The 22,204-nt window shown below is 44.1% G+C and overlaps 1 protein-coding gene across 2 annotated transcripts in view; it reads right to left on the bottom strand.

The window, feature by feature from the left end:
- Positions 1-22,204, bottom strand: part of LOC129708599 (synaptotagmin-6-like) — a 232,261-nt gene that overhangs the window by 71,987 nt on the left and 138,070 nt on the right. The window lies entirely within an intron of this gene.

Here is a 22,204-nt window from a genome sequence, read left to right as displayed (position 1 = left end):
AGCACAACCCTTGACATTTCCAGAGTCTGATCTAACAATGGAGATATTGGTCTAAAGAGGCTCCAGGCTCCTACTCAGCAGATGTTATATTATCTCTTGTGTCTGCATTCTATTGTATTATTAGCCCATTGTTAGAACAAAGCATTAGGTTGGAATGTCTTTGTCGATGCTTCAAAGCTTCAGCTTAGCACCATCTGGAGAAAGTAGTGTTTAGATTTCAGCAGAAGAGTAAAATGATGAATGTATTAGCAATGGGATGTCATACTGTGCTGAAGACACAGTTGGTATTCTTCTGTCAGTCCTGGAAAGTGATGCCTGAAGAAGAGAGAAGTGCTGTGCAAGAGAATAGAAAAGGGAACAACATTTTAACGAGGCCCCACCCAGAGAAACATCTACGTAAGATGCCGTTGGGTGATGGGCCTGTCCCACTTAGGAGACCTAATCAGCAACCTCTGGTGACCTTGCCCGCCACCCAAGGTTTCCATGAGGTCACAGGAGGTTTTGGTCACTCTCCCTAATGGTCGAAAGTTGTTTCCGTGTGGTCAAGGCTTCATGTAGGTTGCTGCTATTTTTTCATCATGATTAAAACCGGCCTCAACTAAAAATTGGTTGCCGTTTTAAAAATCAATCATTTTTTGTCGAAGCCGGTTTTCTTCATAGTCGAGGAAGGTTTTCAACATGTGTGTGGGAGGTGGTAGGAGGTTGCAGGTCACCTCAACCTTGACTTTTTTGTGGGTGGCGGGCAAGGTCACCAGAGGTTGCTGTTTAGGTCTCCTAAGTGGGACAGGCCCTTTACTCAGTTCCATTAAACTGCTCCACATTAGCAAAACTGGTTGCACCCATCCCAGATGGAGGAGCAAGTGCTTGAACATCAGAGCTTGGCTGTGGGTTACAACCAGTTATAGAGTTATGCAGCATGGACACAGGCCCTTGGCATTCCACATTCTCTTCAACTGCCCCCACCCCACCACACCCCTTCCAGATTCTACCACCCACCTACACACTAAAGGCAATGGACAATGGCCACTGACAAATGTGTAAGACTTTGAAATGTGAGAGAAAACCAGAGCACCCAAAATTAATCCATGCAGTCACAGCGAGAATGTGCAAACTCAACACAGGCACAACATTGGGGTCAGGATTGAACCCAAGTCTCTGGACCCACAGGGACAGGAGCGTTGCTGATAGTGCAGGGGTGGGTTGCAGATACAACAAATCGAGCCACTCATGATCTTGAGGGCAGCCTCACACACTCAACTAACCGTGCCATGTGATACTCTGGCTGCTTGCCACAACTTCTCACATGCCTCACTGCTGATTATGTGCTGCTCCATTCTCGCTTCTTCCCCCATTTAACATTGATACATGGAGTCTTGTTGCAGATTGGGGTAAAAACAGTTCAGGTGTCACACAAAACTGTCCATAATAGAGAGGGGTGCTATTTGTGTTTTACCATTACTCTCGCAAGTATTTCTCAATGAACCTTCATCGATAATTTCCACATTAAATTATTTATTTCTGTTTCAGTTGGTATTTTGGACTGCATGCCACTGTTAAAGAATTAAATTAAAGGGCCGGCATGGTGGCGCAGCGGTAGAGTTGCTGCCTTACAGCAACGGAGACCCGGGTTCCATCCCGACTACGGGTGCCTGTCTGTATAGAGTTTGTACGTTCTTCCCGTGACCGCGTGGGTTTGCTCCGAGATCTTCAGTTTCATCCCATACTCCAAAGACGTACAGGATTGTAGGTTAATTGGCTTGGTATAAATGTAAATTATCCCCAGTGTGTGTAGGATAGTGTTAATGCGCGGGGATTGCTGGTCGGTGCAGACTTGATGGGCTGAAGGGCCTGTTTCTGTATCCCTAAACTAAACTAAATTCCAATTTAAACTTGATATAATGGAAACTGTGGTCAAGGGTCTTCACCACATTTAATGCCATTTCTAGCTGTTAATGTTCATTTTAATCAGATCTTGGAAGTTCATTTATCGTGGAATTGTCACTATGGCAGGGATTCATCAGTAGTAGGTTCTGTTCTGGAATCCACATCCAACATTTCCGGCCAGCTTCTTATACATCCCAGGATCAGCACAGATCATCCGTGTTTCCAGGGACATTGCAATAAAACACTTCTCTACATTATTGATCTGGAATAGGAAGAGTTCCACTGACTGCTACTGTTGGTGAAGAACAAATCCTTAATATTATTGCACATCGCGGCAGCTTTATTGCAGCTATTGTATTGATATCCGAGGGAATCTCTCTTGGGTCAATTCTACAAGACATACATAATTATCCTTGAGCAGTCTTACTTGCAAGTTTCGACAACATTTATCCTTGGCCTGACATGGGATTTATGGAACTACAGAGACACTCATAGTGGCAGCTTCATTTGTCTATCTTGCGACCAGATCTTTATTAGCTTAAACATCATCATTCCACTGCAGTGTTCAGTGTTGATCTCTAATTGCTGAGCACCATATTTTTACCTATAGGTATTCTTTTAAAACGGAGGAACGCTATCTGCTCGAAAAGAGTGGCCACCATTGTTTAATTTAGTTTAGAGATACAGCGTGGAAACACCGGGTCCGCACCGACCAGCGATACCCGCACACCAATACTATCCTACACACACTACGGATAATTTACATTTATACCAAGCTAATTAACCTGCAACCCTGTACATCTTTGGAATGTGGGAGGAAACCAAAGATCTCAGAAAAAACCCACGCAGGTCACAGGGAGAATGATCAAACGCTGTACAGACAGCACCCGTAGTCAGGATGGAACGCGGATCTCTGGCGCTGTAAGGCAGCAGCTCTACTGCTGTGCCACCGTGCCGCCCTTGGTAAGATAATGTGAGAGCAGATGGCAGTCACTTTACCGAGCTGCTACTGGTGTTGCACTTATTGTAAAGGGTAACGCCCAGCTTCCTTTCTGTTGCAATTGGCAATTACTGGTCCATGGCTTTCTCTAAGAGTTAACTGGGGCAGTGCGATGAAGGAAGACGCAATTTGGGAAGAGTGGTGAGCAGCCTGAAAATTACTTTTTCAGGGATCCATCCAGACAAGGTGAACAAATGTTATGATTTTTGTACAAGATTCAGAAACCAAACAGGCGAGTAGAATATGGTTAACATTATAAATATTCAAAGTGGGCTGTCACAGCCTTGGCTTTCTCCCAATACTTTTAAGTAGTTTTTGTAATACAGCGGACCTCATTGTCTATACTGTTGCACAGACTGGCACACACTCAGACTGAATACAATCAAACAAATGCAGACCATTCTGTCTGATATGTGTGTGCTTGCTCTTTTGAAAAACAAGTCTAATTTGAGTCATTCTTGTCTTTCTCCATATCCTGGCATTTGTTCCCCTGCTATGTATTGATCCAGTTGTCTTTTAGAAGCCACCATTGAAGCTGCTTTCAACACAAGAATTGAAGATATTAGGAGTAACAGCAGCATCTCGCGTCAATTCTGCTATTCAACACGATCAGGCTTCAACTCCTTTATGTGCCAAATCCCCATGGAAGTCAACTCCACAGTTCCTCAAAAGTGTATCTACATTGATCTCACCTGCACAACTCTCTGTGGTAGGGATTCACCACTCTTCACATTTCCATTGCTTTATCAGCCAGTGGATTTCAAATCCTTCCCACTCCTTTCATAAAAAATGAAACGTTTTATTGTAGAACAGTTGTGTTTGAGGTTACAAGGGATGTTCCCTTGTGCCAGAGCTACTACACTCCAAACTCTCCCAGCTGACTGTGCCTGAACCCCTCTGTCAGTGGATCATCAACTTCCTGACAGGGAGCAGCATGTGACGCTGGGAAAGCTCATCTCAGATCAGCAGAACCTCAGCATAGGAGCATCGCAAGGCTGCGTACTCTCCCTTCTCCTCTACTCTCTCGACACCAACGACTGCACCTCCACAGACTCCCCTGTCAAGCTCCTCAATTTTGCGGATGACACAACCCTGATTGGACTGATCAAGGATGGGGAGGAATCTGCCTACAGACAGGAAGTGAAACAGCTGGCATCCTGGCTGCCATCACAACAACCTTGAGCTCAATGCTCTTAAGATGGTGGAATTGATTGTAGACTTTAGGAGAACACCCTCTCCCCTACTCACCATCAATAGCACCACAGTCACATCTGTGGAGTCATTTAAGTTCCTTGGAACCATCATCTCCAGGGACCTTAAATGGGACACCATCGACCCCACAGTCAAAAAGGCCCAACAGAGGATGTACTTCCTGCGGCAGCTGAGGAAACACAATCTGCCACAGGCAATGATGGTCAAGTTTTATACTGCCATCATAGAGTCTGTCCTCACCTTCTCCATCATGGTCTGGTTTGGCTCAGCCACCAAGCATGACATCCGGAGACTGCAGACTTGATGGATCGAATGGCCTATTTTTGCTCCTATCACCTATGAACTTATAAAGCCTTGGATATTGAAGAAAATGGGACTGCCTCTCAACACTCCGATACAAAAACTACAAATGGTTAGTTTGGTCAATTTCAAAGTTAGAAAACTGTAGCTCTTTTTAAAATGTGAACCAAATCACATGATGGCCTCAGTTAGCTAAGGCTACACGTATGCTGCAACCCAGATCAGCAGCTGCTTCATGATGTGTGGTTAGCAGCGTGTATTGTCCAGCCAACCCCTGCCACTGTCAGCCTTGGGACTGAGTTTTATGGCCTGCATTGCTCCTTATCTCTTTTAAAGATACAACGCGGGAACAGGCACTTTGGTCCACTGAGTCCGCACCGACCAGCGATCCCTGCACATTAACACTATCCTACACACACTAGGGACAATTTACACATACACCAAGCCAATTCACCTACAAAACTGTACGTCTTTGGAGTGTGGGAGGAAACCGAAGATCTGAGGGAAAACCCACGCGGTCAAGGAGAGAACGCACACACTCCATATAAACAGCATCCGTAGTCAGGGTCCTGCCCAAGTCTCCGGTGCAGCAAGCACTGCGCAGCAGAAACGCTACAGCTGCGCCACCGTGCCGCTCCTGATCATTAAAATGTAAATGTTTATAGATCTCATTTGATAGTGACTGTCCCATGAGCGGCTTGAAATAAACAGTGCAGATTTATGAAGTGAAAGTGGTTCAATTGACATTCAATTGACAGAAAAACACAAAGTGCTGGAGAAACTCAGCAGGTCAGGCAGCATCTGTGGAGGGAATGGACAGGCAACATTTCAGCTTGGGACATTTCTCCAGACTAATTAGAGTAGGGGGGAGAAAGCTGGACAAGAGAGATGGAGGTGGACCAAAGCCTGTCAAGTGATGGGTGGCTACGTGTGAGGAGGGTTTAAATGACAATGGCTCGAGGTAAAAAGGAGACAAAAAACAATTAGGTGAGGAGAGGGGAGGAGAGGAGTAAAGTGTAAAGCTAAAGGAAGTGATGCGATTTGAATGGGGTGGGGAAGAGGAAAGAAGGGGAAAATGTAAGTGGGGACCTTGATGATGGGTGATGAGTGAATGTTGGAGGGGAAAGGAGCTGGGTGACCAGGGTGGTGAGAGATGGGAGTGCTCCAGGGTGGAGGTGAGCCTTTGTAATCTTGTTTGGCACTGTAAAATATTCCAAATTTCTATAGATGTTGGAATAGTTATAATCGTGACACACGAGCCAGTCTCAAGTAAAATCATTGATGTCTGAGTCAATGCTATTGATCTCTCCCTTACAGATTTCAAGAAGATAGTGCTCATGCAGCGCACTGGCCGATTGTAGTTTCAGCAGGAAAATACAACTGTCCCATTACATTTTCCTTATGGGCCTGTCCCACTTGCATGCGTTTGGCACAACCAAACGGAAGCGGAGTTCACGTGAAGTTCGCGCCAAGTACGCGTGTGACGACATTTGCGACATGCTGACCAATCAGCTGGGCATCAGGCGGGCCGACTGAATTTGGGCGTTGCACGGTATCGGGCGGTGACGTCATCATGCAATGCCACGCCAGGCGGTGATGTCATCACGCTACGCGTATGCCGTCAAGACGCTGCGTACACCGTCAAGACGCTGCGTACGACTGCAATGCGCCTGCATGCCGATAGGCCGTTGGCGTGCGAAGATTTCGGACACTGTCAGTTTTTCGGAGCCCCACGTGAGGTCGGGACCAGCCACGCACAACTCCGCGCTTCCAAGTGGGACCGGCCCCGCGCAGCCATATGGTGCCCGTACGCCTCAAGCGACCACGTTTGGTTGCGCCAAAGGCATGCAATCTCATGCAAGTGGGACAGGCCCTTTACGTACCTGCACAAATGCAACTTATTCACTATTAGATATGCCCATCAAGTCTTCTTTGGTTCTTTTGCAATTTACCTGTACTAATGGGTAATTCATGATGACCGTCAATAACCTGCCTGAATATATTTGAGATACAGGAGGAAAATAGAACATCCAGCGAAAATCTACATGGTCTTGAAGAGAATTTGGAAATTCCACAGAGACGGAACCCAAAGTCGAGCTTGAAACTGCGTCCTTTGAACAGGGAGGCATCAACATTATAAACGCGAATATTTCAGTTAGCCCCATGTTCACGTCCAATTTGCCAAACTATTGTGGTCTGTACCATTAAAGTGGTCAACTGTCATTCTAGTCTATGTACTTTTGGATCAAACACAGATAACAATCAATCAGGACATCGAGAGTTTGTGAAATATACTTTATAATGCAATTTCTTTCTTTTCTTTACTCACATATTCAGTTGTCTTTATGCCTATAAAATCTTCGGCTGCAGCCAATGAACACAAATCAGTTCCTTATTTACAAGATAGTACCTCTTCAATATGGAAATCATAAGGAATATTCAACTCTGCTCCGTTGAACAGGAAAATACGGAACTCAGAAATCTCTTTAAAAGCCCACAATGGGAATTCTGGATGAATGAATTATACTTTTGTTCACCAGTTTGTGAAAAAGCGTCAATAGATGTTTGCTATATCTCGGAATTGTTATAAGCATGACAACTTGGTACAGTGGGAAACATCAAATATATGCAATATAAAATGTCAACATTTCATATGCTCCTTCCCAATCACTCTCCAGAGGAATGCAAAACCATCTCAAAAGGCAAAGGACATTCTGTTGACCAACTATGTTTGTCACTCAAAGTAATTTAAACAGCTGACTTGTTAACACTGATTCTTGCATGATTAGATTAGTTTCTATACCTGTAAGTGTTTGTTGTGTTACTGTGGCTGTGCTTGTTTTCAGTTAGAAAGTGTTTCCAATCCATTTTAATGTATTATTTATTCCACTAGGGTAAGCATGTCACCGCTGCATGAATTGATTATTCACATCCAGAATGATATACATATTAATAAACAAGTACTTCAGAATGTACAAGCTGCCTCGGGTTCTGGGGATGGCTTTCAAGGGGCCAAAGAGAGTAAGTCACTCGAGAAAATGATGTCGCTTTCAAAATCAGAATAAGCACCTGTTGGAACAATTACCGTATATGTTTTGGACAACTTCCAATCAAGGGGAACCAAGAATGACTGTGGAAATACCATTTATCACAGCACACATACTTATTATTTTTGGCTGCATTTAGAAAATGAAAAAATTCCTTTTCAGGCATGTCGAAGAATCAGTTCATGGTGAACCGATAAATGTTGTTTTTGTGCCCACTGCTGGGAGATTCATGAACCCATGAAGCACAAACCTTCCATGCTATTACTATGCCAGCCATGTACTGTCATTGACAAGCACGCATCCATATAAATTTATGGCATTGAAAAACAATGTCAGCCCATCATACCCTTGTCAGCCAAAAATGGAGCCCTCTAGGTTACTCTAGTCCAGGCTGATGCAGTTATTGGCTACCTTTCTTTAAGCTTAGGCTCACTGTAATATTACGCTCTGTAATAAACAAATATTTATCATATTTATCAAACAGTTTTCATATTCCCTTGAGGCCAATTGGCCCATCGCATCTATGTTGACTCTCAAAGCATCCCCATCAATCTCATTCCCCCACATATTCCTGTACTCTAACTTCCTGCACATTCCCACAGGTTATATATCCTGATGCAACAGCGGCCAATTAATTTGCCAACCGGCACATCTTTGGGACTTGGGAGAAAACCGGAGCACCAGGAGGACACTTGCATGATAGTAAGGGAAGAATGAGAAAGCTCCATACATCTATTAGAGTCATACAGCACAGGATTTTTTTTATCCCACTAGGACTTTCAGCCCAGTGTGTCCATGCTGACAAAGTCACCAAACCGAGCTAGTCCCACATACATACACTTGGCCCAAATCTTTCCTATTCATGTATCTGTCCATGTGTCTTTAAAAATCATGTGTATCCACCTCTACCAGTTCCTCTGGCAGCTCATTTCATATGCCAGCTACACTCTGCATGAAAATGTTGCCCTTGAGTTATTTTCTTAAACCAATGCGCTCTAGCTTTCGGCTCCTCTAAGCTGGGGAAAAGACTGTGGCCGTTCACTTTACTATGACCCTCACGATTGTATAAACCTCTGTACGGTCTCCACACAGCCTCTTATGTTTCAGGGAAAAAATAACCTGCATATCCAGTCTGGTTGGTAACATCCAAGGAAATGTTTTTTGCACTGCTTCCAGTTTAATGGCATCCTTCTTGCAGCAACACTGCCAGAAGTGCACACAGTACTGTGTAACATGATGTCCCAATTCCTGTCCTGTACAGTCTGAAGAAGGGTCTTGACCCGAAATGTCACCTATTCCTTTTCTCCAGAGATGCTGTCTGACCCGCTGAGTTACTCCAGCTTTTTGTGTTTTTCTCCTGTACTCAATACTTTGACTGATGAAAGAAAGCTTGCCAAATGCTTTCTTCAACAAAGATAGACACAAAATTTAGGAGTAACTCAGCAGAACATGCAGCATCTCTGGAGAGAAGGAATGGGTGACGTTTTGGGTCGAGAGCCTTCTTCAGACTGAGAGTCAGGGGAGTGGGAAACGTAGAGATATGGAAGGGCGAGGTGTGAAAGCGACAGATCAAAGGAAAATGAAGACGAAGTTCAAGGAAAATGTAGAATGGTTCATTGTTAGTTGAAGGGAAGGTGACAACGATGCATACAATCAGTAAAATTTAATCAGGAGCACAGTGAAACTAGTCGGAGAATTAGGATGGGGGAGGGACACAGTGAGTGGGAAAGCAAGGGAAACTTGAAGTTAGAGAAATCGAATGCTTACCACTGGGTTGGAAGCTGCCCAAGCGAAATATGAGGTGCTGTTCCACCAATTTGCGTTGGGCCTCACTTACAGTGGAGGAGGCCCAGGACTGAAAGGCCAGTGTGGGAATGGGAGGGGGAGTTAAAGTATTTAACAATCGGGAGATAATGTAGGTCTAGGTGGACTGACCCATGCTACCCGTGTCACCATTTTCATAGAACAATATTTTGCAATATTACCCTGAGCCCTATCAGTTTCTTTATACATCCTACCAAAAGGCAACTTCAGCTGATAGGTCCGGATGATCAAGATCCAGCTAAAGTTTCATTTTCACACAAGACTTCCTGACCCGAAACGTCACCTATTCTTTCTCTCCATAGATGCTGCCTCACCCGCTGAGTTTCTCCAGCATTTTTTGTCTACCTTGATTCATTTGAAGTGATTTTGGTTTTATAAAAGCTATCTCTGAATTTAAAAGAAGTGGAACTTGGTGAAAATTTTCAGGTAATGATTTTGTTTAATTTAATTTAGAGACACGGCGCGTAAACATGCCCTTTGTCCCACCGAGTCTGCACCAACCAGCGATCCGCGTACATTAACACTATCCTCCACGAGGGACAATGTTTACATATATATCAAGGCAATTGACCTACAATTTGGAGTGTGGGAGGAATCTGAGGTTCTCGGAGAAAACCCATGCAGTCACGGGGAGAACGTACAAACTCCGTACAGACAGCACCCATAGGATGAAACCTGGATCTCTAGCGGCAGCAACTCTACCGCTGCACCACCTCCTTTTCCAAATATAAAAACAATATTTTCAGGATGGATGTGCTTATTATAGTTCACAGTGTGAAAATGAGCAGCCAACTACAAAATGTTTCCCTATTCTCACCTCCTTTCCCTCCATTGTAACAGTGACATGCATTGTTCATTGGTGTATGTCCATTTCCCACAGAATATGCCAATCCTGTTCAGCAAACATCATTGTGGATCTGGATGGAGATTGAATTCTGCCGGCATTCCCACAACAAATCACCAAACAACGTTTGTGGAAGAAAATGACAGCTTAAATATTACCATGATTTTAACCCATTTGCACTGATACTCTGTGAACTTTCCATACCCTTCAAACTCACACCTCTCCACTGCCCCTGTCAGCATGCTACTGAGATGAGTGGGCATATGCACCTTAGATGCAATGGGTGAAATGTCCCGCCATCTCTATAGTTAATCTCAGATTCTACATTGTTGTGCCTAGCATTCAAATTTACACACCAGGATATTTTTTTTATCCCACTAGGACCCAAGGAGATTCTTCTAAAAGATTCATCTCCAAGTAAGGGTAAGGGCAGCACTAATGTCAGGGTAACCTCTTCTCAGGGCTAGCACTGCCTGTTGCAGCTGCCAGCATTGAGGACCCTTCAGCAAACAGTTTCTTCCTGTGGAGTTGTGCTCTTGAAACAAACATGCGGTTCTTTGTCTACAAGAGTAGTTGGATAGCACAGTGGTATAGTTATTACCTCACTGTTCAAAGAAGCCAGTCTCAATCTCAAGAGAGCAAATTATCCAAATTTGGCAGCTTGCTTTGTCTTCCTGCTGACTGGTTAACACTGTACCTCGGTATACTCGACAGTAAACTAAACTAAACTAAAGTAATTGTAGACATTGGAACCGCACCCGGAGAGCTATGAGGAGTTTGAATTATGTTCTGGTGAAACTAACTGCCAGTAAATACATCCCAAACAAACGATGTCCAGTGACTTGGAGACAAGAGCGATCAACTGTCTCTGTATGGATTCAACTGATATTCTTACAGATCAGGTAAGGATCTACAGCCTGCTAGTGAACCAGATGGGCTTTTACAAAAACCTGTAGTTTTGCAGTCACCGTTATTGATGAAAAGCTTTCTTTTAATTCCAGATTAGCAGCTGCTGTACTGCAATTTGAACTGGAACTATTGTATCGGTAGGTCAGACCTGTGGATTACTGCCTCAGTAATTTAAGCGATGCACAATCACCAAATCCCAATGGCTTTATAGCCGATTTTAAGAACAGCGCTTTTGGCAAAAGACAGGTATGAATTGTAAATTCTTCCATATTATTGTGATCCTAGCTTGGAGGACAGGAGATACCACTGGTCATTTGTAGCTTCTTTTATGTCCAGAGAGATAAAGATCAGTAAACTTTGGTGATCAATGCAATCCCTTATCAACTGAAATTATTTATCCTAGATAAAATAGTTTAGTTTAGTTTTGAGATAATGTGAAAGCAGGCACATCGGCCCACCGAGTCCCTGCTATCCCCACACATTAACACTGTCCTACACCTACTAGGCACAATTTACAATTATACCAAGCTAATTAACCTACAAACCTGTACATCTTTGGAGAGTGGGAGAAAACTGGAGCACCTGGAGAAAACCCACACAGGTCACAGAGAGAACGTACAAACTCCGTACAGACAGCACTGGTAGTCAAGATTGAACCCGGGTCTCTGGCACTGTAAGATCAGCAACTCTAGTGTTGAACCACCATGCTGCCCGCCTAAAGTTGTGGAATGTATGCATCACTCGGAGGCAAAGTGGAGGCACCCTGGGACGTGGAGGCACAGTGGTGGCAGTCCGAGGTGGAAGACTGTGCGTTCGTGGCTCGATGTCAAGGTGTCAGAGTGGTCGAGCCAGCGGGGATCAGCTGCCACTGGAGGCCCTGACGCAGCCTGGGGGACAAGTAGATCGGGAGCAACCCCTAGTGGCTGAACTCACTGAACAGCCGCGGCTGATACAGAGCGACGGAGCAGTGGTGGAGGACATCAACACATTACCTGACCAGGCCATCTCTGCAACTCTAACCCAATGCTGCTGCCAGGACAACAGGCATTTATGGTCAAGCTAAGATTCCAACATTAAAAAAAAAAAATTTGGTAAATGGTTCAAGACGGCACCTGGAAAGTTGTGGTCTGACTCAGTGTGGTTAACTGATTTACACTCTTAGTATGTTAGAAATGCTGGAGAAACTCAGCGGGTGAGGCAGCATCTATGGAGCGAAGGAGTAGGTGACCTTTTGAATCGAGACCCTTCTTCAGTCTCGACCTGAAACGTCACCTATTCCTTCGCTCCATAGATGCTGCCTCACCCGCTGAGTTTCTCCAGCATTTTTATGTACCTTCGATTTTTCCAGCATCTGCAGCTCCTTCTTAAACATACACTGAAGTATGATGTGCCTAATGTATAGTAAGATTGTCACTGAAATGTATGCAAAAAAAAGAATGTCACAGCACTTGTACATGTGGCAATAAAGCACCACTAAACCACTGAGCCATCATTAAAGTGATGAGATGATTACAATTGTGTTTATTGACTGAATCAGGAAAATAAATTCAATCTATATGCCAATAATGACCAATCTATCCTGAAAGCAATGATTATATTCCTTCATAAATTTCACGCATTATTTTCATAGCATCATTAGTTCCATTTCATGTACAGTAAACTAATCAATAACTAGTGAGGCTTGGTGGCGCAGAGTTGCTGCCTTACAACACTTGCAGCGGTAGAGGCCCGGGTTTCATCCTGACTATGCGTGCCGTCTGTACGGAGTTTGTACGTTCTCCCCGTGACCGCAAAGGTTTTCTCTGAGATTTTTGGCTTCTCCCCACACTCCGAAGATGTACAGGTTCGTAAGTTATTTGGCTTGGTATAAGTGTAAATTGTCCCTGGTACGTATAGGGTAGTGTTAATGTGCAGGGATCACTGGTCAGTACGGACTCCGTGGGCCGAAGCGCTTGTTTCCGTGGTGTATCTCTAAACTAACGGGCCTGTCCCCACTTTCATGACCTAATTCACGATCTCTGCTGAGTTTGCCCTTGTCTCATACTCGCAGCATGGTCGTCACGAGATCGTAGGAGGTCGTAGGTAGGTTGTAGACGGTCATAGGTAGGTCGTAGCAGTCCGTGATGCTAGTCGTAGGTACTCGTGGCATCAGGAAGGTCGGGGCATTTTTTTCAACACAATGAAAAATGTCCACGAGTGAAAAAGGTCGTGAATTAGGTCTTGAACGTAGGACAGGCCCTTAAATAACCTTCAGCGTTGATGGCATCTGACAGAAGTCTTAGGAATGCTTTCCAAACATAAAGCTGTAGTTTAAGATATTAGATTAGAACTGCATCGAGGTTGGTTCATCTTCAAGTTGACTCTTAATAATAAATGACTGAAATTGAAATAGCAGCATTTTACTGCAATTCAGCAACCTGCAAATTTGAACTTTTACATGCTGAACATTTTCCCACTAGCTGACGGTAAGTTGCAGATTATAGTCAAAAGCATTTAAAAGTTGATGTTGATGCTGACGTGCAAATAATGGCTGAATGGTTGCTATTTCATCATGTTCCCATTATGGGAAGAGGATTGGATGGAGGATTATGCAGGTATTGGTAATCAATGCTTGACTTTTTGTTCTGGGGATGATGGGGTGATGTGATGTTATAAGAAATTATGTGAAAGAGTTTAAAAAAAAAAAAAAATTGATGTAAAGTTAGTTGGAGGAAATCTGCTGATGTTCTAATCCTTTGGCAATCACTCCACATCCACATTACAGTACCAGAAACCCGTGTTCGACCCCGACATCAGGTGCTGTTTGTACAGAGTTTGCAAGTTCTCCTTGTGACCACCCACGTGGTTCTCTAGTTTCTTCCCACACCCCAAAGACGTGCGGGTTTGTAGGTTAATTGGCCCTCTGCAATTTGTCACTGCTGTGTCAGATAGAATGGATGATCGGGTGGGCCAAAGGGCCCGTTTCCATGCTGTATCTCTGAACTAAACTAAATTATAACGGTCTGCTTCTGAATACTTTCTGATCGGGGTGATTACAAGCGAAATATCACCTTGCAGGCTTTGACACTACTTGATCTTGAAATTATGCTGTTAAATTATTTTGTTCTGTATTATAACCATTAAGCTACCAAGGGAATTGTAACGGTTATAGCTTGGACCCAAAAGCAGCACAGAATCAGGCAGGTATAATTGGTAATGAACCTTATAACGATACTGTAACACAGAGTAGTAACACAGGAATGGGTACACCGTACTCACACAGAGGCTCAGGATTGAGCGAGGGTTCCGAAGAGGGGCAGGCAGGAGACGTAGTCGGGGTAGCGGAAGATCCGGTAACCAGGAGATCCAACACACGATGCAAACAAACCAGCGAGGGACAGACGAAAGTATAGTCAAAGTCAGGCAGGAAGTCGAGGAGCCGTTGCAGGGATACACCAAACAGCCCAGGAGAGAGGCAGAGAGAAACCAGGAGGTCGGGGACAGAAGGCTGAGGTGATATCCGGGAAGACGACAGGACGGAATGGTCAGGGGCAGGCAGGTTCGAATCCGTGTAGGCAGTCGGGAAATCGCTGGAGAGTCTTGCATGAATGCTGAGAACAATCTGGCACTGTGTGAACGGTGAGGAGAGTCTATATACCGGGTTAATAGGTGATCAGAGGCAACTGAGTGCAACAGGTGAGGAGAGTTAGGCAGATGAGAGGGGAGTGGCAGGCGAGGAGAAGGAGGGACCGGTGGAAAAGTACTGGGAGGTGAAGTGGATGAGAATGAGGAGAGGGCAGACTGTGACAGGAATATTGTTTTATCGAGGCTACTAATAATGAGCAGAGCAACCTAGAACGCAAGCAAGTAGTGGAACTAAATTATTTAAATCTGCTGCTGACCAAGAATGGTGTTTGATTGCCGTAGACGTTCTGGTTTGTTAATTTGTCACAGAACAGCATTAGCTTTCTTTCACGGACCCCAATCTCAAACAAGTTCCTTCACGGCAATTTAAAAACTCAACCACAGGAATGTCATCACTACCTTTACTAGCACTAAACATGGGCAGCACAGGGTGACACAGTGGCACAGCTGGTAGAGCTGCTGAGTCACAGTGCCAGAGACCCAGGTTCAATCCTGACCTTGGTGCTGTCTATGTGGAGTTTGCACGTTCTACCTGTGACTGCGTGGGTTTCCTGTGTGTGCTCTATCTTCTTCTCACATCCCAAAGATGTGTGGGTTCGTAGATTAATTGGCCTCTGGAAATTGCTCCTAATGTGGAGGGCATGGAGGTGAAAGTGACATAACATGGAACTAGTGTGAATGGTCAGCATGGACTTGGTGGGCTGAACGGCCGTTTCCATCTTGAATCTTTCAATTCATTTCTTTAAAAATGTGCAGTTCACATCCAGAGCAAGACTCACTTCAATCCAAAAGCAGCACCTCTGGCAAGGCTGTAGACTCTCAACAAAGCACTGACAAGATGGAAATCAATGGTTATTGTTGATGACAAAGCAGAAGGAATTGAATAAGATGGGTTATATTCATGGGTTTTTAGTCTTCCAAAGTTTGTTCTCAAGTCGATAGGTTTTAATCAATTTCCAAGTGTTGAAGTCACAATATGCCTGTGTTATGTCTCTAATTAATTCCTGGATACCAGGTGGCTCTCATTGTCTGATAGAAACATAGAAAATAGGTGCAGTAGTAGGCCATTCAGCCCTTCGAGGCTGCACTGCCATTCAATATGATCATGGCTGATCATCCAACTCAGTATCCTGCATGTGCCTTCTCTCCATACCCCCTGATCCCTTTAGCCACAAGGGCCACATCTAACTCCCTCTTAAATTTAGCCAATGAACTGGCCTCAACTGCCTTCTGTGGCAGAGAATTCCACAGATTCACCACTCTCTGTGTGAAAAATGTTTTTCTCATCTCGGCCCTAAAAGACTTCCCCCTTATCCTTAAACTGTGACCCCATGTTCTGGACTTCCCCAAAATCGGGAACAATCTTCTTGCATCTAGCCTGTCCAACCCCTTAAGAATTTTGTACGTTTCTATAAGATCCCCCCTCAATCTTCTAAATTCTATCTTCTGATCACTGTGAAATACTGGGTTCCAGCATAGGCACAGCCACAAGGTTATTCTGAAGACGGGTCTCAACCCGAAACGTCAACTATTCCTTTTCTCCAGAGATGTTGTCCGACCCGCTGAGTTACTCCAGCTTTTTATGTCTTTCTTCGGTTATTGAGACTGTTGGGCTCCAGCTTCCACAAAGGACGTCTGCTAACTCAGCAGACAATCACAAAATCCAAAATGCTCATATCTGCGAGACCCTTCTTCAGACCCAAGGTCTAGACCCAAAACGTCACTTATTCCTTTGCTCCAGAGATGCTGTCTGACCCGCTGAGTTACTCCAGCTTTTTGTGTCTGTCTCTGGTTTAAACCAGCATCTGCAGTTCTTTCCTACACATGGTCATTTTTGCCCTAGAATACAGAAATGTCTTTCCCCAAGAGGAATGCCAAACAATGCTTGCACATGAGTGGATATAAACTCTCTTGCAGGGTTGCTGTGGTCTTGCAACAGCACGATCCCAATCACTGCATGGTGTGACTATTAGCACATGCCACCCTTAAACATTCATGTTGCAGAAGATGCAGTGCATGGTCTGCTCAGACCGCACAATCAGAACTCCTCATGGAGCATCGGTCCCTGGGAGGCATTTGATTTAACTATAATGTTATTATGTTTCGATTGTAATTGACGTTAGGTCACATGGTCATATGTGATTGGAGCAGAATTTTGCCATTCGGCCCATTAAGTCTACTCTGCCATTCAATCAATGCTGATCTATCTCTCCCTCCTAACCCCATTCTCCTGTCTTCTCCCCATAACCTCTGACACCCATACTAATCAAGAATCTATCTATCTCTGCCTTAAAAAATATCCATTGACGGCCTCCACAGCCTTCTGTGGCTAAGAACGCAAGCAAAACATTGTTAGCAACTCGATCTATATCCCTTGTATGTTGTGGTAGATTTCTCACCCATGTAACATGCTCAGTATAATCCGAATGACTCAAGGTGCTTTCTGTAGTGGCAGTCATCCAAGTTCCGCTGGAGCCTGATGGCCAATGAGCGAAACAAGATCGACCTGTCATGGACTCAAGTTCTTCATAACCTTTCCTGAACGCTGAACCTTTTTCATTCCAGGCTTAGCAAACCAGCATGTCTGGAAGCAGCAAGGTATTTAATTTTTAAGCAAATGTCAGTGTAATGACCAGAGCATTTTTATGTGCATGGCTGGCCAGTATTATCTGGATGGATAATTCATGGTACTGTTTTCAAATGTGTACTAGTTCCCAGCACATCAAAACCAACGAGGGATATACCAAACCATGCATATCATTTCCAGGACTCTGCATTTAAGATACCAATTTCTATTTTCAAATATCTACAGGTTTATAACCATTTTGCTCCCATTCTAAGTATATATTAATGTGCACAACTTGTATTTATGCAGATGTAATTGGGAAGTTGTTTTCTAATCATTTTAACTATTGGCCCATGTGTCTGTTGCATTGTGCCAAATGGACTATGAACAGCATGATAATGCAATCACTTCATGTCTACAGTTACACCTTTGGTACATCTGCGCTGGTTCGTTTTGAACCTGAGCATCAAAAGCAGAGACAGATGTGTCGGGGAAAAAAAAAGACACAAAGTGCTGGAGTAAGTCAGCGGGTCAGGCAGCATCTCTGGAGAGCATGGATAGGTGATGTTTCAGGTGGGGACCCTGCTTCAGCTGTGGGGAGATGCTGTGCTGGGTCAGCACATGCTGGGGATGTCAACACCGGCAAGTGGAGAGAAGTTCTCCTCATCAGGCCCACAAGGGCAAGTTTGGAACAAACTGCTCGTGCATTTGCATTCATTGTAATGGTTCTGGAGCCAGGTGCTCTGCAGGCTGTCTTGACAACATCATGTGCTACCTGTACTCGCTTGTGATTACTGAGGCGTGAGAACAACGGCAGCTGAAATCAGCCAGATTTACTCGCACCAGACACTTATAGCTCAGGCAATCAACAGCTTCTGTTTACATAGCCTATCAAAATTGTAAAATGTTTTGCAAGGTATTTCAGGGAAGTGTGATCAAACATTAGCAATCTGTGACTTTTCCAAAACAGACTGTAAAGCAAAAATGTGCAGGTGTAAATCGGTTAACAGCAATGATACCGTGACTGAAATGTAAAGTCTTTACATAAATAAATCTACAGTGTAACTCTGAACATTTCATTCAATAGGATTTCTGTCTGCCTAATGATATGAGTAAACTGTTATACATTACATTTCAAGGCTGCTACTGCCTTGATGTTGCACTGCACCCATTAGGCTGCAGTGAAATGGATAATGCATGGTCTGTGGTGTGCCAGAACAGTGCTAGGGTCATCAGTCAATTCCACTGAGATTCTCTAGTCATGATTACAGCCCAGAAAGCAATCAACAACCAAATAGTAAGTTTAAATATTTTAACCTAGAGAATGGATAGATTAGTGCCCATGGGGGGGCACAGTGGCACAGCGGTGGAGTTGTTGCCTTACAATGACAGAGACCCGGGTTCAATTCTGACTACGGGTGCTTGTCTGTACGGAGCTTGTACATTCTCCCCGTGACCATGTGGTTTTTCTCAAAGATCTTTGGTTTCCTCCCACACTCAATCGATGTACAGGCTTGTAGGTTAATTGGCTTGGTATAAAAGTAAATTGGCTCTAGTGTGTGTAGGATAATGTTAGTGTGCGGGGATCGCTGGTTGGGGCGGACTCGGTGGGCAGAAGGGCCTGATTCCGCAATGTATCTCTAAACTAAACTTTTCACATGCAAACTACTCTGGAATATAATTTTGCGCTGGTTAGATTGAACTAAAGAACATTTTGAGGTGAAAATTACGTCCATCAGGAAATTAGCCTGGACACTTCTGCTCACAGTTTGCCTTCAGGTATTTGTCGTCCCTATGGCATCAGACACACATGTCACACTGACACAAGCTTTCACTGGATGTAGGAAAGAACTGCAGATGCTGGTTTACCACAAAGATAGACACAGGCAGCATCTCTGGAGAAAAGGAATGGGTGACATTTTGGGTCGAGACCCTTCTTCAGACTTCAAAGTTAGGGGAGCGGGAGACAGAAATTTGGAAGGGTAAGATGTGAAAACACGGATCAAAGGGGACAAAGATCAAGGAAATGTAGAATGGCACATAGTTAGCTGAGGGGAAGTTGGGTGCTTCCTCCCCTAACTGTGCAAGCTGGAACTTCTGGGTCCAATCTACAACTTATAATGGATAATCACTAAAAATAGGACCACTTCACATTGCTTGACACTTTGCTCCTGTGTTAGTGCTTTTATTGTTTTTAATTTTATTGTTTTTACTTTCTCTTCTAGTGTTTTTATTGTCGTGTAATAATTTTTTTTTTTTTGTCCATGATTAGTCATGTACAGCACTTTGTGGCAACTGTGGTTGTTTTTAAAGTGCTCTATACATAAAGTTATTGTTATTATTGCAATCATGAACGAGTAATCAATTAAAAGATCTCCATGAAGGTCTTGCTTGCAACATCAGCCAGCCTGTTTTCATTGCTCACAATATTTAAAACCTTATCACAGGTTCCGGTCTCCATTGTTGAGCACATTAGTCAATGCTGCGATCTTTCTCTTGCTGATCATCCTGTACCTTTGGAGACGTGCCCCCCCCCCCCCCCCCCCCCCCCCCCTATGATATGAGGGTAACTTTCATAAGTTCATAAGGTCATCAGTGATAGGAGCAGAATTAGGCCATTCGGCCCACCAAAGCTACTCCACCATTCAACCATATCTGATCTATCTCTCCCTCCTAACCCCATTCTCCTGCCTTCTCCCCATAACCCCTGACACCCATACTGATCAAGAATCTATCTATCTCTGCCTGAAACATATTCATTGACGTGGCCTCCACAGCCTTCAGTGGCAATGAAATCCACGGATTCACCACCCTCTGACTAAAGAACTTTGGAGCAAGCCATCACATAGTGAATGGCCACAAGCAAAAGAGACTGATATCTGACCCGTCCCCTGTGTTTCACCTCATCTGCAAGGTAGCCTTTCATGCACCTCTCCTGTAGAGATGTAGAGAGGGGGAAGAGACGTTTCACGGCCTGATGCCATTACTGGTGATGAACGCGACAAAGGTGCAGTTGCTGTGAGCTTTCCTAATGAGGATGGCATCGGGTCCCATTTTAATACACAATGTTGAGTGTCGTCTACCAGACCATTGTTTCTAAGGTATTTCTGCAGGGGATCTGTTTAGGTGGTAGTTCAATGTGCAGCATGTTTAGTGCACCAAAAAAAGGATGGCATTTTAAGGCATTTCCTTTTAAAATACAGCAGAATAACAAAATATAACCTGCAAGCCGTCTTTTGCTGTTAGTCCTCACACCCGTAACTAACCAGAGGGCACTGCCAACCATGGGTTCAGCCGTGCATTTAACTCTCCTGGGGACAACTGGATGGAACCACAACAATACCAACACTTCACTGCGATCATCCAGATTAGGCTTCAAGACCAAACAGGTGCTCATAAATCCATAAGTGATAGGAGCAGAATTAGGCCATTCAGCCCATCAAGTCTACTCCACCATTCAATCATGGCTGGTCTATCGCTCCTTCCTAACCCCATTCTCCTGCCCTCACTGCCTTTTCATTTTGAAAAAGAGGAAACTTTCCCTGTGCCCATTTGATGCTTCAAAAACGCTCTAAAGTAATTTCTCAGCTACTGAAGCTGACTTGTTCCCAAACTGCCGAAGTAACTCATTCCTCAAGAGGTGTTGAAGTAATAAGAGACAAGGGCATTGATAGGAGGATCAATCTCCTCACTAGTTCTGTGTGTTTACAAATATAAGGTGTTTGCAAAACATAATCAAATATTAATTGAAATGTTTGCTAATTGACAAAGTCAGTAGGAACGGACTTAAGTGAGCTTATGACTTTGGAGCCTGGAAACTAATAGCATGGTCAACATTTAATATTGGATGTCCTGTTCACAATTAGATCTTCCCAAGTTGTTTCAAATCAGAAATAAAGTAGCAGCTGAGATGAGAAGGAGTTGAATTAAAAAGTTGAAGCGAGGTGCTCAGCCAAATCCCATGTCCCATATAAATGCCCAATAAGGCATTGATACCTGCCTTGGTATCAATTATCACCTTCTACTTGGGTTCCCAATGCAATTCCATTGATAAAGACAGCAAAGAAGAGAATAGCAACTTTTCAGTCACAACTTCAAACTACAGATTTTATTTTTTTCAATATTTCAGGGCTTCATTTTAGGTAAGAACACCTATTGTCAGAGCAGAGTGATATTTTCCTGGGAATTGGACCTACCAGGTTGGATTGCAGCACCATTTTCCAATGTAATAAAATACCATTGACACTCTGCCTGATACCTGCAAGTTTCTATCTGGATCTTCTGGGCAAAAATACACGGAGTGCTCGGATAAAGTCTACAGCATGTCCCGGACCTCCACTGTCATTTGACCCATGCTGGCTGCTGTCGGGCACTCTTCATGCATGTGGGTGCTTCAATGTGAAGTCCCAGGTGTGTCCCAGCCCCCACACTGGGGACCTGCTTCAGATTCATGTCCTGTTATCTCTGTACTTACCATACAGCCTCTTCGGCACACTCACTCACTTACTCACTCTCAATCACCCTTCTCCTTCTGTCACCACCTCGAGCAAAAGCAGTACCCCCACACTAGTCCACACGGAAACCCCACCTTGAATATATTCCCCCTAACCCAAATAATACAACACCTTCCAACTCAACTACTGCCCCTCCCCAATCCAATGCAAAAAAAAAAGCAGCTCCTCTATGCACCAGTAAGCTCGACATTGCTCTGCCTACTTTGGTCTTCACACTATCATGGTTTTCTTACCGATAATAACTGATCATTCGTTGTATATTTCTTGATGTTATTGGGTTACATGTGCCTGTAGAGCTGAGGCAAGAGTGAATTTCATTTCAGGTGCATATGGCAAATAAATATTCTAGACTCTCCTGACTTCTGATCCCCTTCCTCCCAACCACCTCTGGGCGCTGACCCTTGCCCACTGACCCACTAGGTCCACAGCCCCAACTCCAGGAGTTGAAAGGTCCTTCACCACACAACATTGACTCAGTTG

The sequence above is a fragment of the Leucoraja erinacea genome, chromosome 24 (genome assembly GCF_028641065.1).
Source record: "Leucoraja erinacea ecotype New England chromosome 24, Leri_hhj_1, whole genome shotgun sequence".
NCBI lineage: Eukaryota > Metazoa > Chordata > Chondrichthyes > Rajiformes > Rajidae > Leucoraja > Leucoraja erinaceus.
Note: the sequence above shows the minus strand (reverse complement) of the source record. Positions and strands in the feature narration are given on the sequence as shown.